Here is a 21588-nt window from a genome sequence, read left to right on the forward strand (position 1 = left end):
AGTATTGTGCATTCTTGCGATCCTACCTTGATTGTATTAACACGGATCGGCAGTCTCACTCTATGTTTTGCCATTAAAATACCAACTTTGATTGACGATGATACTCGTGTGCTTTGCATGACAATTTTATTAATTTACAACTATACTTACGGGAACATAAAAACATAAATTTTATTTTTACGTTTTTAACAGATAAAGTATAAACCTGTCTATTATATATTTACAAGGCGTCAACAGATCTAGATTTGTAATTACATTATTATAAAAGTTTCATCAGATGTCTGCTACCTGGTAGTTACAACCAGGCGACTTAGACATAAAACTTATATCTATCTAGATACATAGTGGACATTTATAGCCATTCTTTGAGTAACGGTTGATGGGTAACTCCTTTTTATGATACTGTATATCACCATGCATCTATACACTAGTATGAAACAGATATTTTGATGGATCCATTTTGTTTGACTTTATCAGATGTAAGACGAAGACAAGAGTTAGTGTGTATTTTCCTGTCTTTAAAGTTGAAAACAGTAATGTTGACTGCTATAGAAAACAGTAATGTTGACTGCTATAGAAAACAGTAATATAGATGGATGTCTTTTGTTGAAGACACTTTAGTTGACCTATAGATGCCCTTTGATTCTTTTCCCTTTCCAGTAAAAGTTGTGGGATTTTGTCCCGCCATTTTTCGTAGTACATGAACCTTTACCTTGCAGAATAAACCTTTTGTATCAAGTGTTTATCTACTCTCGTCTTAAACATACATGAAACGTATACTATTTAGCTGTGAACTTCTATGTCATTTGGTCTTAGGTACAGAGAAATGTCTCATTGACAATCATTTTTTATTGTCCTATGAATTATTTGCTACTGAACATATCTAGCAAACAATAAGAAATGTCGCTATTTGGGAAAAGCTTTGTAAAAAAATAGTATTCTAAGTGCACACGTCAGTCGAATAGAAAAATGTGTAGTTTATAAAAACATATATACTAGATGCAGACCCAACCCGATTTGTAGCTGCATCAACATAAAACTTGTTTTTTTTCATATAATGTTTTGTTTTTAATTATTTTGATATTGTAATTTTCTTAACTGAATTGTTTACCTTTAATAGCCTTCTATACTATATGGGGTTTTCTCATTTTGGAATGTCGTACGGTTGCCTGTAATTGCTTATATATATACTCTATTTGAACTTTGATGGATATTTCTCTTATTGGCGATCATATTACATCTCCTTAGTTTGTTTTTTTTTTTTTTTTTTTTTATATAGAAAGCATATTTAGTATAAAGTACTATGTTTGTTTGCTTTATCAGTATTATAGTATTGTAAACAAACAAAGGATTTAAACAGAGCGTATATGAATTGTATGCCGTTCAAAATGATTAATATAATATTTTACATAAAATTATGATTATGTACAAAAGCAATAAATAACTAAATAAAATCATAAAATTATTCATTTCAAGCAATTTGTCATTTTCCTCTTAAATATTTTCTTTATGAAGACTCCTGGCAATAATTGCATTTAATTTCCTAATAATTGTCATTGTTGAACTTTAGAGTTTTTACATTTGATTGACTACAGAACGGAATATCAAACGCAACTGGTTGTTTGTTGTTAAGGGATCAAGGATATGACACGTGACACAATACCAGGAATCTCTGCATGTCTAATGGATAACAGATTCATATGGGTATACAGCACAATCTCAAAACTCATAGTGTGAATGATTAATTCTCGATATTTTTATTTATTCAGCTTAAAATGCATGCATTTAATTTTGAAAGAGTTCAAACAATTATTACATTTCTTTATTACGAGATGATATACTAGTACATTGTATAAGAAATGATATACTAGTACATTGTATAAGAGATGACATACTAGTACATTGTATAAGAGATGATATACTAGTACATTGTATAAGAGATGATTTACTAGTACATTGTATGAGAGATGATATACTAGTACATTGTATGAGAGATGATATACTAGTACATTGTATAATAGATGACATACTAGTACATTGTATAAGAGATGACATACTAGTACATTGTATGAGAGATGACATACTAGTACATTGTATAAGAGATGACATACTAGTACATTGTATAAGAGATGATATACTAGTACATTGTATAATAGATGCCATACTAGTACATTGTATGAGAGATGCCATACTAGTACATTGTATGAGAGATGACATACTAGTACATTGTATGAGAGATGACATACTAGTACCTTGTATGAGAGATGACATACTAGTACCTTGTATGAGAGATGACATATTAGTACCTTGTATGAGAGATGACATACTAGTACCTTGTATGAGAGATGACATACTAGTACATTGTATGAGAGATGAAATACTAGTACCTTGTATAAGAGATGACATACTAGTACCTTGTATAAGAGATGACATACTAGTACCTTGTATTAGAGATGACATACTAGTACCTTGTCTGAGAGATGACATACTAGTACCTTGTCTGATAGATGACATACTAGTACCTTGTCTAAGAGATGATATACTAGTACATTGTATAAGAGATGATATACTAGTACATTGTATAAGAGATGATATACTAGTGCATTGTATAAGAGATGATATACTAGTACATTGTATGAGAGATGATATACTAGTACATTGTATAAGAGATGACATACTAGTACATTGTATAAGAGATGACATACTAGTACATTGTATAAGAGATGACATACTAGTACATTGTATAAGAGATGACATACAAGTACATTGTATAAGAGATGATATACTAGTACATTGTATAAGAGATGATATACTAGTACATTGTATAAGAGATGATATACTACATTGTATAAGAGATGATATACTAGTACATTGTATAAGAGATGACATACTAGTACATTGTATAAGAGATGACATACTAGTACATTGTATAAGAGATGATATACTAGACTAAGTACATTGTATAAGAGATGATATACTACATTGTATAAGAGATGATATACTAGTACATTGTATACGAGATGATATACTAGTACATTGTATGGACATACTAGTACATTGTATAAGAGGTGATATACTAGTACATTGTATAAGAGATGATATACCACATTGTATAAGAGATGATATACTACATTGTATAAGAGATGATATACTAGTACATTGTATACGAGATGATATACTAGTACATTGTATTGACATACTAGTACATTGTATAAGAAATGATATACTAGTACATTGTATTGACATACTAGTACATTGTATAAGAGATGATATACTAGTACATTGTATAAGAGATGATATACTAGTACATTGTACTAGAGATGATATACTAGTACATTGTATAAGAGATGACATACTAGTACATTGTATAAGAGATGACATACTAGTACAATGTATAATAGATGACATACTAGTACATTGTATACGAGATGACACACTAGTACATTGTATAATAGATGACATACTCGTACATTGTATACGAGATGACACACTAGTACATTGTATAAGAGATGACATACTAGTACATTGGATAAGAGATGACATACTAGTACATTGTATAAGAGATGACATACTAGTACAATGTATAATAGATGACATACTAGTACATTGTATACGAGATGACACACTAGTACATTGTATAAGAGATGACATACTAGTACATTGTATAATAGATGACATACTAGTACATTGTATACGAGATGATATACTAGTACATTGTATGAGATGACATACTAGTACATTGTATAAGAGATGACATACTAGTACATTGTATAAGAGATGATATACTAGTACATTGTATAAGAGATGACATACTAGTACAGTGTATACGAGATGACACACTAGTACATTGTATAAGAGATGACACACTAGTACATTGTATAAGAGATGATATACTAGTACATTGTATAAGAGATGATTTACTAGTACATTGTATGAGAGATGATATACTAGTACATTGTATGAGAGATGATATACTAGTACATTGTATAATAGATGACATACTAGTACATTGTATAAGAGATGACATACTAGTACATTGTATGAGAGATGACATACTAGTACATTGTATAAGAGATGACATACTAGTACATTGTATAAGAGATGATATACTAGTACATTGTATAATAGATGCCATACTAGTACATTGTATGAGAGATGCCATACTAGTACATTGTATGAGAGATGACATACTAGTACATTGTATGAGAGATGACATACTAGTACCTTGTATGAGAGATGACATACTAGTACCTTGTATGAGAGATGACATATTAGTACCTTGTATGAGAGATGACATACTAGTACCTTGTATGAGAGATGACATACTAGTACATTGTATGAGAGATGAAATACTAGTACCTTGTATAAGAGATGACATACTAGTACCTTGTATAAGAGATGACATACTAGTACCTTGTATTAGAGATGACATACTAGTACCTTGTCTGAGAGATGACATACTAGTACCTTGTCTGATAGATGACATACTAGTACCTTGTCTAAGAGATGATATACTAGTACATTGTATAAGAGATGATATACTAGTACATTGTATAAGAGATGATATACTAGTGCATTGTATAAGAGATGATATACTAGTACATTGTATGAGAGATGATATACTAGTACATTGTATAAGAGATGACATACTAGTACATTGTATAAGAGATGACATACTAGTACATTGTATAAGAGATGACATACTAGTACATTGTATAAGAGATGACATACAAGTACATTGTATAAGAGATGATATACTAGTACATTGTATAAGAGATGATATACTAGTACATTGTATAAGAGATGATATACTACATTGTATAAGAGATGATATACTAGTACATTGTATAAGAGATGACATACTAGTACATTGTATAAGAGATGACATACTAGTACATTGTATAAGAGATGACATACAAGTACATTGTATAAGAGATGATATACTAGTACATTGTATAAGAGATGATATACTAGTACATTGTATAAGAGATGATATACTACATTGTATAAGAGATGATATACTAGTACATTGTATAAGAGATGACATACTAGTACATTGTATAAGAGATGACATACTAGTACATTGTATAAGAGATGATATACTAGACTAAGTACATTGTATAAGAGATGATATACTACATTGTATAAGAGATGATATACTAGTACATTGTATACGAGATGATATACTAGTACATTGTATGGACATACTAGTACATTGTATAAGAGGTGATATACTAGTACATTGTATAAGAGATGATATACCACATTGTATAAGAGATGATATACTACATTGTATAAGAGATGATATACTAGTACATTGTATACGAGATGATATACTAGTACATTGTATTGACATACTAGTACATTGTATAAGAAATGATATACTAGTACATTGTATTGACATACTAGTACATTGTATAAGAGATGATATACTAGTACATTGTATAAGAGATGATATACTAGTACATTGTACTAGAGATGATATACTAGTACATTGTATAAGAGATGACATACTAGTACATTGTATAAGAGATGACATACTAGTACAATGTATAATAGATGACATACTAGTACATTGTATACGAGATGACACACTAGTACATTGTATAATAGATGACATACTCGTACATTGTATACGAGATGACACACTAGTACATTGTATAAGAGATGACATACTAGTACATTGGATAAGAGATGACATACTAGTACATTGTATAAGAGATGACATACTAGTACAATGTATAATAGATGACATACTAGTACATTGTATACGAGATGACACACTAGTACATTGTATAAGAGATGACATACTAGTACATTGTATAATAGATGACATACTAGTACATTGTATACGAGATGATATACTAGTACATTGTATGAGATGACATACTAGTACATTGTATAAGAGATGACATACTAGTACATTGTATAAGAGATGATATACTAGTACATTGTATAAGAGATGACATACTAGTACAGTGTATACGAGATGACACACTAGTACATTGTATAAGAGATGACACACTAGTACATTGTATAAGAGATGATATACTAGTACATTGTATAAGAGATGACATACTAGTACATTGTATAAGAGATGACATACCAGTACATTGTATAAGAGATGATAAGTATGATGTTTATAATATTCCAGACTCCAGTAGTTAACTTAATAACACGGTGGTTTGATAAAAATGATAGCTGTGATAATCCAATAGTTGGTAATACCATGTACTTATGATAAACATAATAAGCACTATATGTCACAGTGATAGCCGAGTATTGAATAAGTGAGATTGTTGTGATAGCTGAGTATTGGATAAGCGTGATTGTTGTGATAGCTGAGTATTGGATAAGCGTGATTGTTGCAATAGCTGAGTAAGTGTTATGATAACTGAGTATTTGATAAGCGTGATTGTTGCGATAGCTGAGTAAGTGTTGTGATAGCTGAGTATTGGATAAACGTGATTGTTGTGATAGCTGAGTATTGGATAAACGTGATTGTTGCGATAGCTGAGTATTGAATAAGCGAGATTGTTGCGATAGCTGAGTATTGGATAAGCGTGATTGTTGTGATAGCTGAGTATTGGATAAGCGTGATTGTTGTGATAGCTGAGTATTGGATAAGCGTGATTGTTGTGATAGCTGAGTATTGGATAAGCGTGATTGTTGTGATAACTGAGTATTGGATAAGCGTGATTGTTGCGATAGCTGAGTAAGTATTTTGATAGCTGAGTATTGGATAAGCGTGATTGTTGTGATAGCTGAGTAAGTGTTGTGATAACTGAGTATTGGATAAGCGTGATTGTTGTGATAGCTGAGTATTGGATAAGCGTGATTGTTGTGATAGCTGAGTATTGGATAAGCGTGATTGTTGTGATAGCTGAGTATTGGATAAGCGTGATTGTTGTGATAACTGAGTATTGGATAAGCGTGATTGTTGCGATAGCTGATTAAGTATTTTGATAGCTGAGTATTGGATAAGCGTGATTGTTGTGACAGCTGGGTATTGGATACACGTGATTGTTGCGTTGGCTGAGTAAGTGTTGTGATAACTGAGTATTGGATAAGCGTGATTGTTGTGATAGCTGAGTATTGGATAAGCGTGATTGTTGCGATAGCTGAGTAAGTGTTTTGATAGCTGAGTATTGGATAAGCGTTAGTGTTGTGAAAGCTGAGTATTGGATAAGCGTGATTGTTGTCATAGTTCATTACTTGGTGCTTATATAATGAGAGAGTTTTTTTAATGATATCCTGTTTAAGTAAGATGATTTGTTCCTTATAATAGCCCAGTAATGGATAAGAATAATCGTATACAAGTATAAATTGATATTTTTATAAATCAGAATCATTGTGTACAAGCTGACCATTTCTGTGAAAATTTTTTATACTGGTCAGTTTTTCTCAAGAATACTCAAGTAACAAACTAATGGATGATTTATAATATATGTCACAACAAGTGTAATACTGGCAAAAAACAAACAAAGACCAATAAACAAGCCATACGCTGAAACAACCATCAGATGGGATCACGTCCACGATTTATAATAGCTAAATCAATTGGAAAATAACAATATCAAATTTTTATCTGATCATTTCTGATTTTATGAAATTATAATTATTGAAACTGAGTGTGCTGATCTGTGTGAGAGTATTGATCTGGGGGCCTATTGTTATAGAAACTCATGGATGAATTTGTATTAAAATGACAGGCTAATTAAACTTGTTGGATTTTAATTGAAGACGAAAAGGCATGTCAGAATGTCAACAGCCATCTGTCTGATTTAACTACATTCCATTACAATGTTTATAACATGCACTTGGCTGATAACTCTGTATCGACAGAACTTAAACAGTTTCAGAAAAGCTTTTGCGAGCTTTTCGAGCGAGACGATTAACGTAATTGGTTTAGTACAATAAAGTGACATATTAGGGGTTAGTTTTAGAGAAACAATTACAAAAAGTTCATATTTTATTCAAATTGTAAAATTAAAATATCAGTAATTTTATGCCGTCGTATTTTGCTCCAATCAAAATATCAAGAACCTTTTCTATGTATGCAAATAAAAATTGTATGACATTCATTGTACTCTTGGTTTCATTTAGGAGCCTCTTGCGTGTGCTTAGGGTTGACATGTATTATAATAATCTCATTAAATCATTGCTGAATCCAAGAAATAAATAATTCATTTTTATCATAATGTATAAACATAAAATATTGCCATAAGATCCGGAGACGAAATATATTTCGCATGTGTGTGTTATTTGTGTCAATTCATTGAATTTGTAAAGTACAATCTATATACAGGATGTTTTGTAAAGTACAATCTATATACAGGATGTTTTGTAAAGTACAATCTATATACAGGATGTTTTGTAAAGTACAATCTATATACAGGATGTTTTGTAAAGTACAATCTATATACAGGATGTTTTGTAAAGTACAATCTATATACAGGATGTTTTCCTTATTTCATTGAAATTTTATATTCATAAGTTTCTCATGCATAAAGTTTTTGTGTCATGTTTTACATAATATACACAGACTGGCGGTATATCTTATAGTGTACATTTGACCTGCTGCTCCAGAAAACAAATAGAATGTCCGTGTTTATAATACCATCATTTTTACAGAAAACAAATAAGATGGCCATGTATATGATACCACTATTTTACTTCCATGATGATACCAATTAACTATTTCAATAAGATTGTGTATCAAGTGAGTGAATATATACACTGATATACATGCACTGAATAAATATGTAAGTTCGGCGCCATGGCATCAAAAAAAAAAAAAAAAAGGAAATCGTTCTGACTCGTGTTAGGATTTAGAATATTTTCGCATTTGATTTAAAAAAAAACAACTAAGAATTGCAGCACACTCAGCAAAAACTAACATTATAGATGGTTCTGTGTCTTTACTTCGCCTGAAATTTAGTGTTTATAGATCAACGTTGTCGCTAATTTGTTTCCTGCCACCACTGTTTCTGTCCTCTGAACGTTCTCTATGGTGGTTAATAATCAAGCTATTAACGGACACAATTTTAAACGTATGCATACTAGTGTACAGAACTATAAATAATAACTTTCGAAGTCTCCAACGCAAAGCTAATCTTGAATGTTTTATGGCCTTTCTTTATTCTGTTCTTAAATACGTTCTGAAATTTCGATATTGCATAACTTTGAGATAAAAGTTATAAAAAAAACCCGAAATATAAGCAACTCATTGATTATACTCTATTGATCCCTTTAGGTTTAAAAGTACGAAATATGCATTTCTTAAATTTTGCTTATTTAGACAATTGATTTACAGTTACAATGCAGAATGATTTTTACAATGTCCTTGAACTTCGGTCACTGGTGGATAGTTGTCTCATTAGCAATCATAACACCTCTCCTACTTTATATTAGTAAATAAGCTTCCATAGAAAAGTGTTAGACACATAACAGTAAAAAGTGAGAGTAACAGTGGAAAGTAATTTGACTTTATTGTAAATTTATTCCAAGTCCGGTACTTTTGTGACAATATTTAGCATTTATATCGGTTCATGTGATGTGTGTTATTATTTAGAGGTCGGTTTCTGGCTGATCTTGGTATATTACTCAGTTTTAATAGCACTTTTCACTTGTTATGTACGTAATAAAGTTATCACAAAATTTAATGACCCATTATCATAGATCCTGACCGCTACCGTTTTGGCTCGCGCCTTTACAACATTACAAATGCCTTGGGTGTAGCTAAATACCAATATCGTATATACGCTGGTCATTATTTGTATCCCTCTTATATACACTTGTCACCTGTTCATTGCAAGGTATGACTTAATTTTTACATGAGGAGACTATTGTCGATATAATCGGTTTTAATCTATAAATGAAATCTGAGGAAATGTCCCGTGTCTGAAATCTCTTGTTTCTCTCTCGTTAAACATCAAAGGATGTGTACAATGTCTACGGATTTTACTTTCTACTAAGTACTCAAGCACCACTCATAAAAAAGTAAAGGTCCTAAAGTGTATACTATTACTTTGCATGCAATTCTAAGCTCTTAATCTTCTCATCTAGAATCTCTTCCATCTACCATAATGTAAACACTAAAACGGGGACGGTGTGGAATTACGGAAAGGACCAGCGTATAGATAAAGGAACGAAGAAGACACGATACTAACCGAAGGAAATACACAAAAAACAACAGAGAGAGGAAATAATGGAGTTTTAAAAAAGATTTGATATGATGATAAATAATGGTTATGTCATTGAAAAATAACCAGGATTTGCATGGTCTCACTATATATATATAAATACTAGGCAATACGGATACCAAATGTATGAGTTACTTCAAAGAACTGAATGATTTATCGACAAATTACGAAATATGTTATTTGCAAACCACCAAATAATGATTAACCTACGAGTCACAAAATTCATCATTTACACCGAACCAAATTCATTATCGAAAAGCATCAAGTGTATCTACAAAGCACCACAAAATGTGTTACTCACAAAGCACAAACGAGGAAGAGAACGGGAAAGAGAAAAAAAAAAGAGAAACAGAGAAAGAAAGAAGATCTGTTTATGTTTTCTTTTTTTATTTTGGCACTCATCGTAACTTGGTTGATCACCATTTTGAAAACGTTGGTTAGAATAAGACATACGAAAATCCTACAAAAGAAGTCAAGTTTGAAGTATCATGAGTTAAACTTTTTTTAAGTTAAACTGATTCATGGAAAAGGTTGCATTGCATGATTCATTTAAACACGTGTTTAATACTTTAATATTCATTAGGTATAAAAAGTTTACAATGGAATATATTGATTACAAATTTAATAGAATAATCTCACACCTGTCTTGACAAAGTTAAATAATTATCATATTTAATCCACATATTTCTCTATCCTAATCATGATGGCCATAAATGAATCAGAGATTATGTACACGAGATCAAAAATTCAAATGATTAATAATTTAAGTTTGAACGGCTACTAATATTTACATAGAACAAAGCATATAGGACATTTTATGTTCAAAGGATAAAGTCAACCGATCTTTTTGGACAAAACATCACGTTCATCAAATTCCCAAGTATGTTTAACCCCAGTCAAAAGTCAACTGACAAGATGATGGCATTGACCCCGTGTCGGCAGCTAATAATACCTCACCTTGCAAGACACTGAGACATGATTTGTCAACTAACACTTCCAAAAATGGCGTTATAAATGGAGATAAGTTCAATTATTACCAGCAGGGTACCGAGCATAATAATTAATAATGAGCGGTCAGCAGAAAAAGAGGACAAATGTCCCGGCGCCAATTCAACGTATAACAATGAGAGGTACCGAAATGGCGTGCGAAATGTTACAGGCTAAGATATTAATCAAATTATAGTTAACTTGAATAAACGTTGACCGTTAGCTCCTAAATTAGTTCTGAGCCAGACAAATGGTTTCTCAAATTTCAGTGCTTTTATAATAATATCAAACTTCTCTCAGTAAGTTTATATACGAAATTAATTGTTATAAATCACAATATTAAATGATATTATTGTACATATCAAAATATAGCCATACATGTGTATATGTCAATCGATATATAATTTCCTATAAACGTCAAATGAACAAAAATACTAAATTATTTTGATTTTTTGTCTTTCTCCGACAGGCGGAAAAACCCTTGCCAAAGTAGTCTGCTTGGCTGTATATGTGCAGGATGTGTAAATACGCAGCCACGTCCGGTTAAAATGGGTACATCAAATCCGATACCTCTAGTAGAGATAGTGATTAGGGTTGAGTTCAATATTGTAGCAGCTACATGTACGTAGCGGCTACGTAGCTGCTATCAATATCTATGTAGCAGCTAGTATATAGCTACACGTTCAAGAGTGAAAAACTACGTAGCAGCTACGATATTGAACGCGGCCATGCTCTCTGCACTCGAATAACTATTGAAACTTTTGGGGTCCTTAAGTTGCCCATTGCAATGCAAAGCGTTTGTCCTTTTCTAATGTTCAATCATTTCCAATGACAGTTCAAATTTCTTTTAGCCCAGACGACCCCTTTTACAGAACCTACCTATTTGACGTATTCTTTATTTATTATCGTCCCGAACATGCATTAATCATTTGCACGGTGCAAATGCAAGCAAACAATACTCAATCTATCACCGAAAAATATATTTATGTTGATAAATCAAACGCTGGTTTAGTTTTTATTGCGTGTTGTTGGGTAACGGTCTCATAATAATGTATACACCACAAAATAGTACAAGGTGTATACATGTAAATACATAAGACGATTGGTAAGCATATTTAATTTTAAAAAAAAATAGTCTAAATATTAACACTTTTTCAAATGAGTGGTAGGTTGTACTTTTCTTTTCATCGAATGAAATCTAAAACGCCGTATCAAGAGCCTATTTCACCGAAATTCATATTTTTTACGCAAAGTACATATCTTTTGTAAAGATTTGTGTGCACACGTGTATCGTATTTACATAATATGACCCTTTTATTTATTTTTATTCAACTTTTATTTACTAAGCAATCAATAAAAATATAATAAGACAAATTATCTATTAATTTTTGTAAAACACCTAAATAGATAATATTATATGACGTTTTATCTGTAAAATATGGGTAAATAAAATGAGAAATGAACATTCTTCAGAAAATAAAACCCTAATCAATCTTTCGGAACCCACCTAGTGTTTGCTTTATTTACAGTCTGCATTGAACATCTGTTGAGACAGATCTTATACACCCATATGGGGTATTCTCACCATTAAACCTTTATAATGTAAAAAAAGCCAAATTATATATTCAGATTTAAGTGAATCTTTTCATGGATATATTGAGCAGGGCAATTGAAGCTTGGAGCAATTGAAAAAGGAAAATCAGATCGGGTGTTGTGTTCTCAAATATTGATATAGTTGAAGAGCGGTTGCATTGATTGAACACAACTCTACTTCAGATTTAGTAAGAAAGTGATATAATTACTCACTTTTTTGCTGAAAACTCTCAACCTTTTAGAACCAATATAAAAACATTAAAAATAGAGCAAAAAATAGAAGGTGTTATACAAATTTGTATTGTGATTTTGGGACAGACTTGTACGGTTTATATGTTGTTTAGAATGTTAATCAAATGGATTCTCAAATCTCCAGCAGTGATTTGTTTATATTGACCAAATACCTTTTGAAATAGTAAATAAAAGAAATAAACTCGTCTGATAAATATATCCTTATCGACCTTCTTACGGTATATTTCAATCTATGTTCAGCTTGCAGAAGGTTTAATGTTGGTTAAATGTTAAACAGATATTAACCTAACACTATGAGATGTTAAAAAAACATCAAGAGGTCAAAATTACGGTCGTCATTGATGGATAAAAAAATCTTAATAATATGATAGTTCTCTGTTTTCCCAATTCTAAACAGCAATTTCAACTTGATCAGCCAAATACTTGACCTCAACACCTAATTTTAAATATAAAAAGAACGAAATAAAAACTTGAATAACAATTAAAAGGTGGATGTAAGTACAAAAACGTATGATTGCTCCATTTTGATGAAGACACTCAAGAATTGCCATTTTAAGAACAGGTTCTAGAAAAACAACTGGGAAAAATATTCATGTTAAGACTATTAGAGGCTGAAAAACTCTAACTGCAACAACAACAACAACAACAACAACAAAACCGAATTTGAAACTAAAAGTCAAGTATGAAATTACCTGAAACTCTAGCACTAACGCTCTGGGCTGATATGCATAAATATACTCAAGTAAAGATTTGTTCCTAAAGAACGAAGTTTTCTACAAGTCATAATAAATAGCATATTTTTTTTAAATTCTCCGTTGATAAATTAAACAAATATTTCGAAACTATTAAGGTTCCACCTACCTAGGAAAACTTGACCTTATAGATTGAGATTGGCTTCTTTTAAAGTATCATTTGGTCTTATAACTTCTCACGTATTCAGTTATACTTATAAATTATCTATATAGGCTATCACATTTTGTGGTTCGATGGTTTCCGATGAAAGTTAGAAAGGCGCTTCTGACGGACCAAATTTATAAAGTGTAAATTTCATTTTGAAGAGACAAATCCCTTGTATATCACTACTACAAAGAGTACAGTTCTATTATAATGAATATATATTCAAACAACTTTATACAATAAATTATGAGTTATCTCAGAAAAAGATCTTCGATGACTTACAGCTAGCAAGGCTAGCACGGCACGGCCTTCAGTGACTAACATCTAGCAATCATGTTAACACTGAGGGTTGTTCTTACGATGAGAACTGCTAACATTGTTCACACTGCACGATGTTCAGATATGTAAGTAACTAGACAAGTTACCATTGCACGATATTGAGATACGTACAACTAGCCACGTTAACATTGCACGATCTTGAGATACGTACAACTATAATATAGCCACTTTATTAATGCACAACCTTGAGATACGTACAACCAGCCACGTTAACATTGCACGATTTTGAAATACGTACAATTAGCTACGTTAACATTGCACGATATTGAGATAAGTACAACTAGCCACTTTATTATTGCATAATCATGAGATACGTACAACCACCCACGTTAACATTGCACGATCTAGAGATGCGTACAACTAGCCACGTTAACATTGCACGATATTGAGATAAGTACAACTAGCCACTTCATTATTGCACAATCATGAGATACGTGCAACCAGTCATGTTAACAATGCACGATCTAGAGATACGTACTACCAGTCACGTTAACATTGCACGATATTGAGATAAGTACAACTAGCCACTTTATTATTGCTAATCTTGAGATACGAATAACTAGCCTCGTTAACATTGCACGATCTAGAGATACGTACAACTAGCCACGTTAGCATTGCACGCACGTGAGATACGTACAACTAGCCACTTTATTAATGCACAATCATGAGATACGAACAACCAGCCTAGTAAACATTACACTATTTTTACATACGTACAACTAACCACGTTAATATTGCACGATATTGAGATACGTACAAGTAGCTACGTTAACATTGCAAGATCTTGAGATAAGTACAACTAACCACTTTATTATTGCACAATCATGAGATACGTACAACCAGCCACGTTAACACTGCACGATCTAGAGATACGTACAAGTAGCCACGTTAACATTGCACGATCTTGAGGTAAGTACAACTAGCCACTTTATTATTGCACAATCATGAGATACGTACAACCAGCCACGTTAACATTGCACGATCTAGAGATACGTACAACCAGTCACGTTAACATTGCACGATATTGAGATAAGTACAACTAGCCACTTTATTATTGCAAATCTTGAGATACGAATAACTAGCCTCGTTAACATTGCACGATCTAGAGATACGTACAACTAGCCACGTTAACATTGCACGAACTTGAGATACGTACAACTAGCCACTTTATTAATGCACACTCATGAGATACGAACAACCAGCCTCGTAAACATTGCACGATCTTGAGATACGTACAACTAGCAACGTTAATATTGAATATTGCACAATCGTCAGATACGTACAGACAGCCACGTTAACATTGCACCATCTAGAGATACATACAACTAGCAACGTTAATATTTCACAATCTTCAGATACGTACAGCCAGCCATGTTAAGATTGCGCGATCTTGAGATACCTACAACTAGCCACGTTAACATTGCACGATTCTCAGATATTCAGAATTTTTTGAGTATAGTTTTATCAGGAACACTCAAACCTTAACAGTTGAAAGCTATGGATATACAAATATGTAGTCACGTTATTTAAAACATATAACAGAAAAAATAAAGGAAATTAGTGGTGCTTTGAACTGTTAACCAGTCATCGGATATATTAAGGTAAGTTGTATTGGATTGCTTCACCCCACATCTCTTTTTAAAAAAGATGACAGACACAACTACATGTATTATCAATTTTTCTGTGCTTTAAATTGAATACATCGTAGGTGAATGGCTCATTGTAGCATCTTTATAAAAGATAAAGTCACTGACTATAAATATATTCGAAAACATTGAACTTGCCGTTTTGCAGCTTATTTTAATGCTAATTCCTGTATGTGAGCCACTTTATTTTCGTGCTTGAACACCTGTAGCCTGTTTGTATAATATCTATAACATCACTTAAGGAATTTACAGGTGATAATTTGTATCAACAATTGAAAATTACACTTAACTACATGCATTCTTAAAAGTATGTACAAATTAAGGTTATTGTAGAACATGGTCGTATAATGAATCTCATATAATTGGAAGCCTATTGTACGCCTGACGATATTTTGCATGAATATTAAAAATAATTGCATATAATACCATTTGCATTGAAAAAATACATTAGCTTTGAAACTGAACTCATAATGAATAAAGCGTCACGAAGACGCCGACTTAATGAAGTGAAAAACATCCAATTCAAAGTAAATTAACTGGATTTCTATTTTCAGCATCTTTGTTTTCTTTTCAATGGCTCTTGCCATTTGGAATACAATTGTATAGTACAATCAATGCTATTACATTGTAGATATGCCAATTGGTATTAAGACAGTTTGTTCACTGGTAACTACGGTAAAATCAAACTGATAAAAGTACTTCATTAGTCACGTGACTAATATATGTATCTATAATGGTCTTCATTTACATCATATTACTAAAATTAGAAAGTTATCGGCTTTGATCAAACAAACGAGTGGTACATTCCAAATGTACTTCTTCTCGGTTCATTTCCTATCCGTGTATGTTTTGCCGTTTATTGTCACCCTAAAGCGGATTAACAAACATAACGGTAGTCTTATCAAGTTCGGATTATGTATGTTGAAACAAAACAGATGAATTGACTTACTTAACAAATCTGTTAAATTAACTGGTTGAATTTTAATGATACTTATATACCGCTATTATCCTGGACATCAAAAGGTGTATTGTATTATGCCAATAGGTAATAATATTATAAGTACGAGGTGACAACAAAGTATTGTCAAACTTTTATAATGTTGCGCAACGGACCAAAATATTTCGCCCATTATACGCTTTTTTGGTCTCTTTTTTATATTCTAAATTTGTCTTTGATGTTCCATAAAACGTATTAATCTTTTATCACTTCAAAGTATCAAAAGTTAACTTTGGGAACAGGACAGGTGATAGGCTGTAAGACCGTTATAATTTAAGCTCATTTTCATTCGCCGACTTTATATTAAAATTTTACAATAGTCTATGATTTTAATGAAATATTGTCACCTATTGGACTCTATTTTGTATAAAGATTAACTATTGTCCTCATCCCGATTGATCCTGGTGCACACATCTATCATCCCGGAATAATTCCGATGCACAACGGAATACAATTCCTTTACATCTTATTTTACGATCATCTTCATGCACAGATGTACAGTGTGCAAACTTCAAACGGCCGACAAATACATTATTATTTTATTATAATATTAATATAGAATATTATGACTTTGTCAAGATCAGAGTAAATAATAATTTGAAGTGTAAAGCATATCATTTTTGTCGTGTTCATATCAATTTTGCAGCTTGTTCAAAATTTGACATGCTAATATCACTACAATGCTAACATCTAACGGTGTTTCCTTAGAACACCCGCAGAGGTTTGCTGATAATTATTAAATAGAGGAGGGAAACTCTCTCGCCTAATTTCAGAACCTTAGAGTGCACGATGGAGTCGCGACAAAATGCATTTCATTGTTGATTAAACTTATTGACCACATCAAAACATTATTCCAAATACATTGCCATTTACTTTAAACTCATACATTGTGTCATAACGTCTACCAGAAGAAATTTGTTAATCAAATTTTGATATATTGTTGCACCGAGTAAGTTTTGCGACTAAAAGGTTATCTCAGTACATAGACGTGTGTATAAGCGTCATTTCTGGTTGAGATGGAACCCAATGTGTGTATAGGGCGTCTATAACCTAGCTGTCAGACAGTATAACTCTTGCTAAAGTGAAGCATTCGATTATCCGTGATTTGCATGAAGTAGTTGCCGCTGCAAATTACGCAAACAACAATCAATCATACGATATTGAGGCCTTGGAATTATCAGTAAAAAAGAATTTCCTTTTTTTTTTTTTTTTTTAAATCTCAACATATTTCCCTTTAAACGACTATTTCCCCCCATCATTTACAGGTTTTTGCAAAGACATATTTATGTATACGTCCCTGGCTTATGATTGATTATCATGGAATATATACATGCTGTACAATATTAAATAAGTCTACACTGAAATGATTTCTATATTGAGTTTCGGCAACTTCTGGTGTTGTTCAATATATACCATTTCCTCATGAAATTGAAAATAGACCCATATAGTGTTAAATAATAAGGGGGGCATCTTTAGTTATATAAGTATTTTAGGTATTTTTGACATATAGCTCTTCAACGGGTTCGGTACTTATACATCTTCGGATTTCAAATGTTTGGCTTTGAGCGTTCCTGATGAAGGTAAATCCAGAAAAGCGCTTCGGACGCAAGAAATTATTAAACGTGTTGTTTTCAATTTTTTAGTTAATATATTAAGTTAGCTTCTTCGTCATTTGGTCTTAGGTGGAGAGTGGTCATGGGTCTCATTTCCAATCATAGAACAACTACGTAATGTGTTACATTATGGGTGATGTATTTTGAGATTTTACTCGCCGTTACAAAATATTGCATTGTTCATTGCAAACCCTCAATAAAGGTTTTGGGGCATTCAATGTTCTTTCCCGCCTTTTGTAGTCAAACCAGTTCTCATCTTTTCTGTATTGACCAATTGCATCATGTCGATCGCTTCCGTAAGACTGTTCTTGTACTGATAATGGCGTAAAACACCCAGAAATTTAGAATTGTATCGTAAGTTGTTTTTGTAAGACTATTCTACGCTACATATATCTTACAATTGATATTTCTGACAGAAACTTAAACACTAGAACATTTGTTCTCCAATATTAGTTGTGAAAATTTGATTTGAATTTAAAGGAGATTTAATTAAAGTGTCAGATCTAAAATAAACACTCGAGAAATGTCCCAAGAGTAGCCACTGTACCATACCGATAAACCATGTGTCTCTCATGTATAATCTAGATATTACAATATGTCAACGGAAATATAACATTACATAAACTGTAATTATTAGAAATTGAACACTTCGACGACACAATAGGTAGATTATTATCAAAAATAATTATCTGATCTTGATGTTCCTTTTATAAATTTAACAAGGAGTTAAATAAATAATTATTCGTCCATTTTGTTGTCCAGTGTCAAGTGTAAAGTAATGAATTTCATACTTTCATAAAGAATTAAATCAACGTCACATCATCGATTTAACACAAACAACAATAGCCTTGAGTAATCAAGCGTTTTAACTGTCCTGATGAGTTTAAATATCGCATTTATCGCTATTTACTGTCATTTATTAATGATAAAATAATTGTGAATTTCCCGCTAAATCTATTCAAATTCGACTTAGACCTAATTTTAGCGGGACTAGGACGCTATAAAGTTGTCGATCTGATATATGTTTATAAAGACCTTATAAGTCAGAAAGGCCATTGTTATCTTTTAACACTATCCTGAATTAATCATACTGGAATGGTTATTTTGATTAACATTCAATTTAAAAAAAAAATATTCATTTTTAATTAGTGACAGTACTTTCAAAGTTTACTAATGTTTTTGTCTTTTGAATAGATAAAATACTTTGCATGCATGTCTCTATAAAACCTACACAACCTTATTTGTTAACGGGGATACTACAACTTATACAATTCGGCAGTCAAACTAATCCTAGAGGAGTTGGGTCCGTTTGGTTTCACAGGATGTATTAGAGCACAGCCGGTTAGAATGAGACGTTAAACCCAGTACCTTGACTAAGGAGTGTGTCAAGATGTCTGCTCGTATTTGGGCCATTGAAACAATATTTTGGAGGGTCCGCAAATGGCTTGTTGCAAATGTCTGTCCTTATCCAACAAATCTTCCAATGAAATTCAAGCTTTCCAGGTCTTCATCCCAGCCACTTTGCGGACCTGTTATATGTAACATTTATTGCTGATGTGTTCTATTCCTGAACATTCATGACGTGATTGTCATTTAGACGGTTATACAAAAAAATCATGCACAGAATTATTTGGAACTCTTTTGTAATATATATCAATTGGCTCCCACTAAGACTAAGACTAAACCTTAGCAACTATCAAAATATGTGTGTTCAAGTCAAAAACAAATTAAAATGTAACAAGCACTACAATAGGTAGTTGACTCTTCTAAGAAGGTCGATTGGGATAGCGTAGAAAATTGTTACTGCCACTTCGAAAATAAGGGTACATTGGATAAGGACAAACAATTTGTCTTGCAACAGGCTACATGGAGGTTAAAAGGGTTCATTAACTACAGAGAGTGTACATTCACCATAAACAACACAAGAGTTGTACGGGAGATATCCAGGGGTGACTATAGTATATACCCAAGTCAATGTTTTGGGTTTAGATTGAATCATAGTCTTAACTATAATTCAAAATAAGATGAAATGCTTTTTATATATGAGCTATGCTATACTTTTGTATTAGGATATATTACCATGTGTATTCATAATGTTGAAAGGTATATATATACGGTCTGCATTAATTCGCCACTTTGTCAACTCGGGACAATTTAGAGTTTGACGTTTGGGTATATAGACTTTTGGGAAATACCTATATTGTTCTATATAGATGCCTGTCTTGTGTTTTTGTTGTTGGATAGCTATATTATTCACCTCTAAAACCCCACATCTCAGTCCACAGTTCGCGTCAACATGCTACATACATAAAGCGTCATCATGCTTCATAATTACACAGACACATGTATGCAGTTTTATATTGTCAGGTAATGATTCAGCAGTTATATACCCCGGATGTCATGTTTTATAAAACCGCCGGGAGACTCAATTAATTTAATATGAAAGTTAATACATGTATTGAATCGTTTAAAAGGAAATGAATTTGAGATTTGTGACATAAGTTTTAATTAAAAGTTTAATTTACTGAATATTATAAATGTACATGGCAAAATGTCATTTTTTTGTTGATAATTCTTATATTTCTGCCCGTGTGATACCTGTCCTCTGTATCAGAGGCAACAGACGAGAGACAAAGCTAGAAACTTATCTGTTTGTCTACCAGGGTATAAATTACAATAAATAAATCTTCTTGTCTAAAATTCTCAGATTTTATCTATTTAACAAAAGAATTAAATGATCATCTTGATAAAACAATTTTATATCAATCTAAAATTATAAAATAATTAAAGTTTTGATAAATTATGGATCATATATTATACTATCTACTCTTACAAAAAACTGTAGTTTACAACTTGCGAGAGAACTTCAGAAGAATCTGGTTAAATATCTAACCATAAATCTTGAAAATTCAAAAACAAGTTTACTAATATTTGCATAAAACTTGCATAAATAATGAAAACAAATAATGCAAAGTGACATCTAATACGTCAATTATGTGTGGAGATCAAAAGATGCATTTGATTAAAGTGAAATATTTCTAGAAGATAATTTCCTTCAA

The sequence above is a fragment of the Mytilus galloprovincialis genome, chromosome 10, assembly GCF_965363235.1.
Source record: "Mytilus galloprovincialis chromosome 10, xbMytGall1.hap1.1, whole genome shotgun sequence".
NCBI lineage: Eukaryota > Metazoa > Mollusca > Bivalvia > Mytilida > Mytilidae > Mytilus > Mytilus galloprovincialis.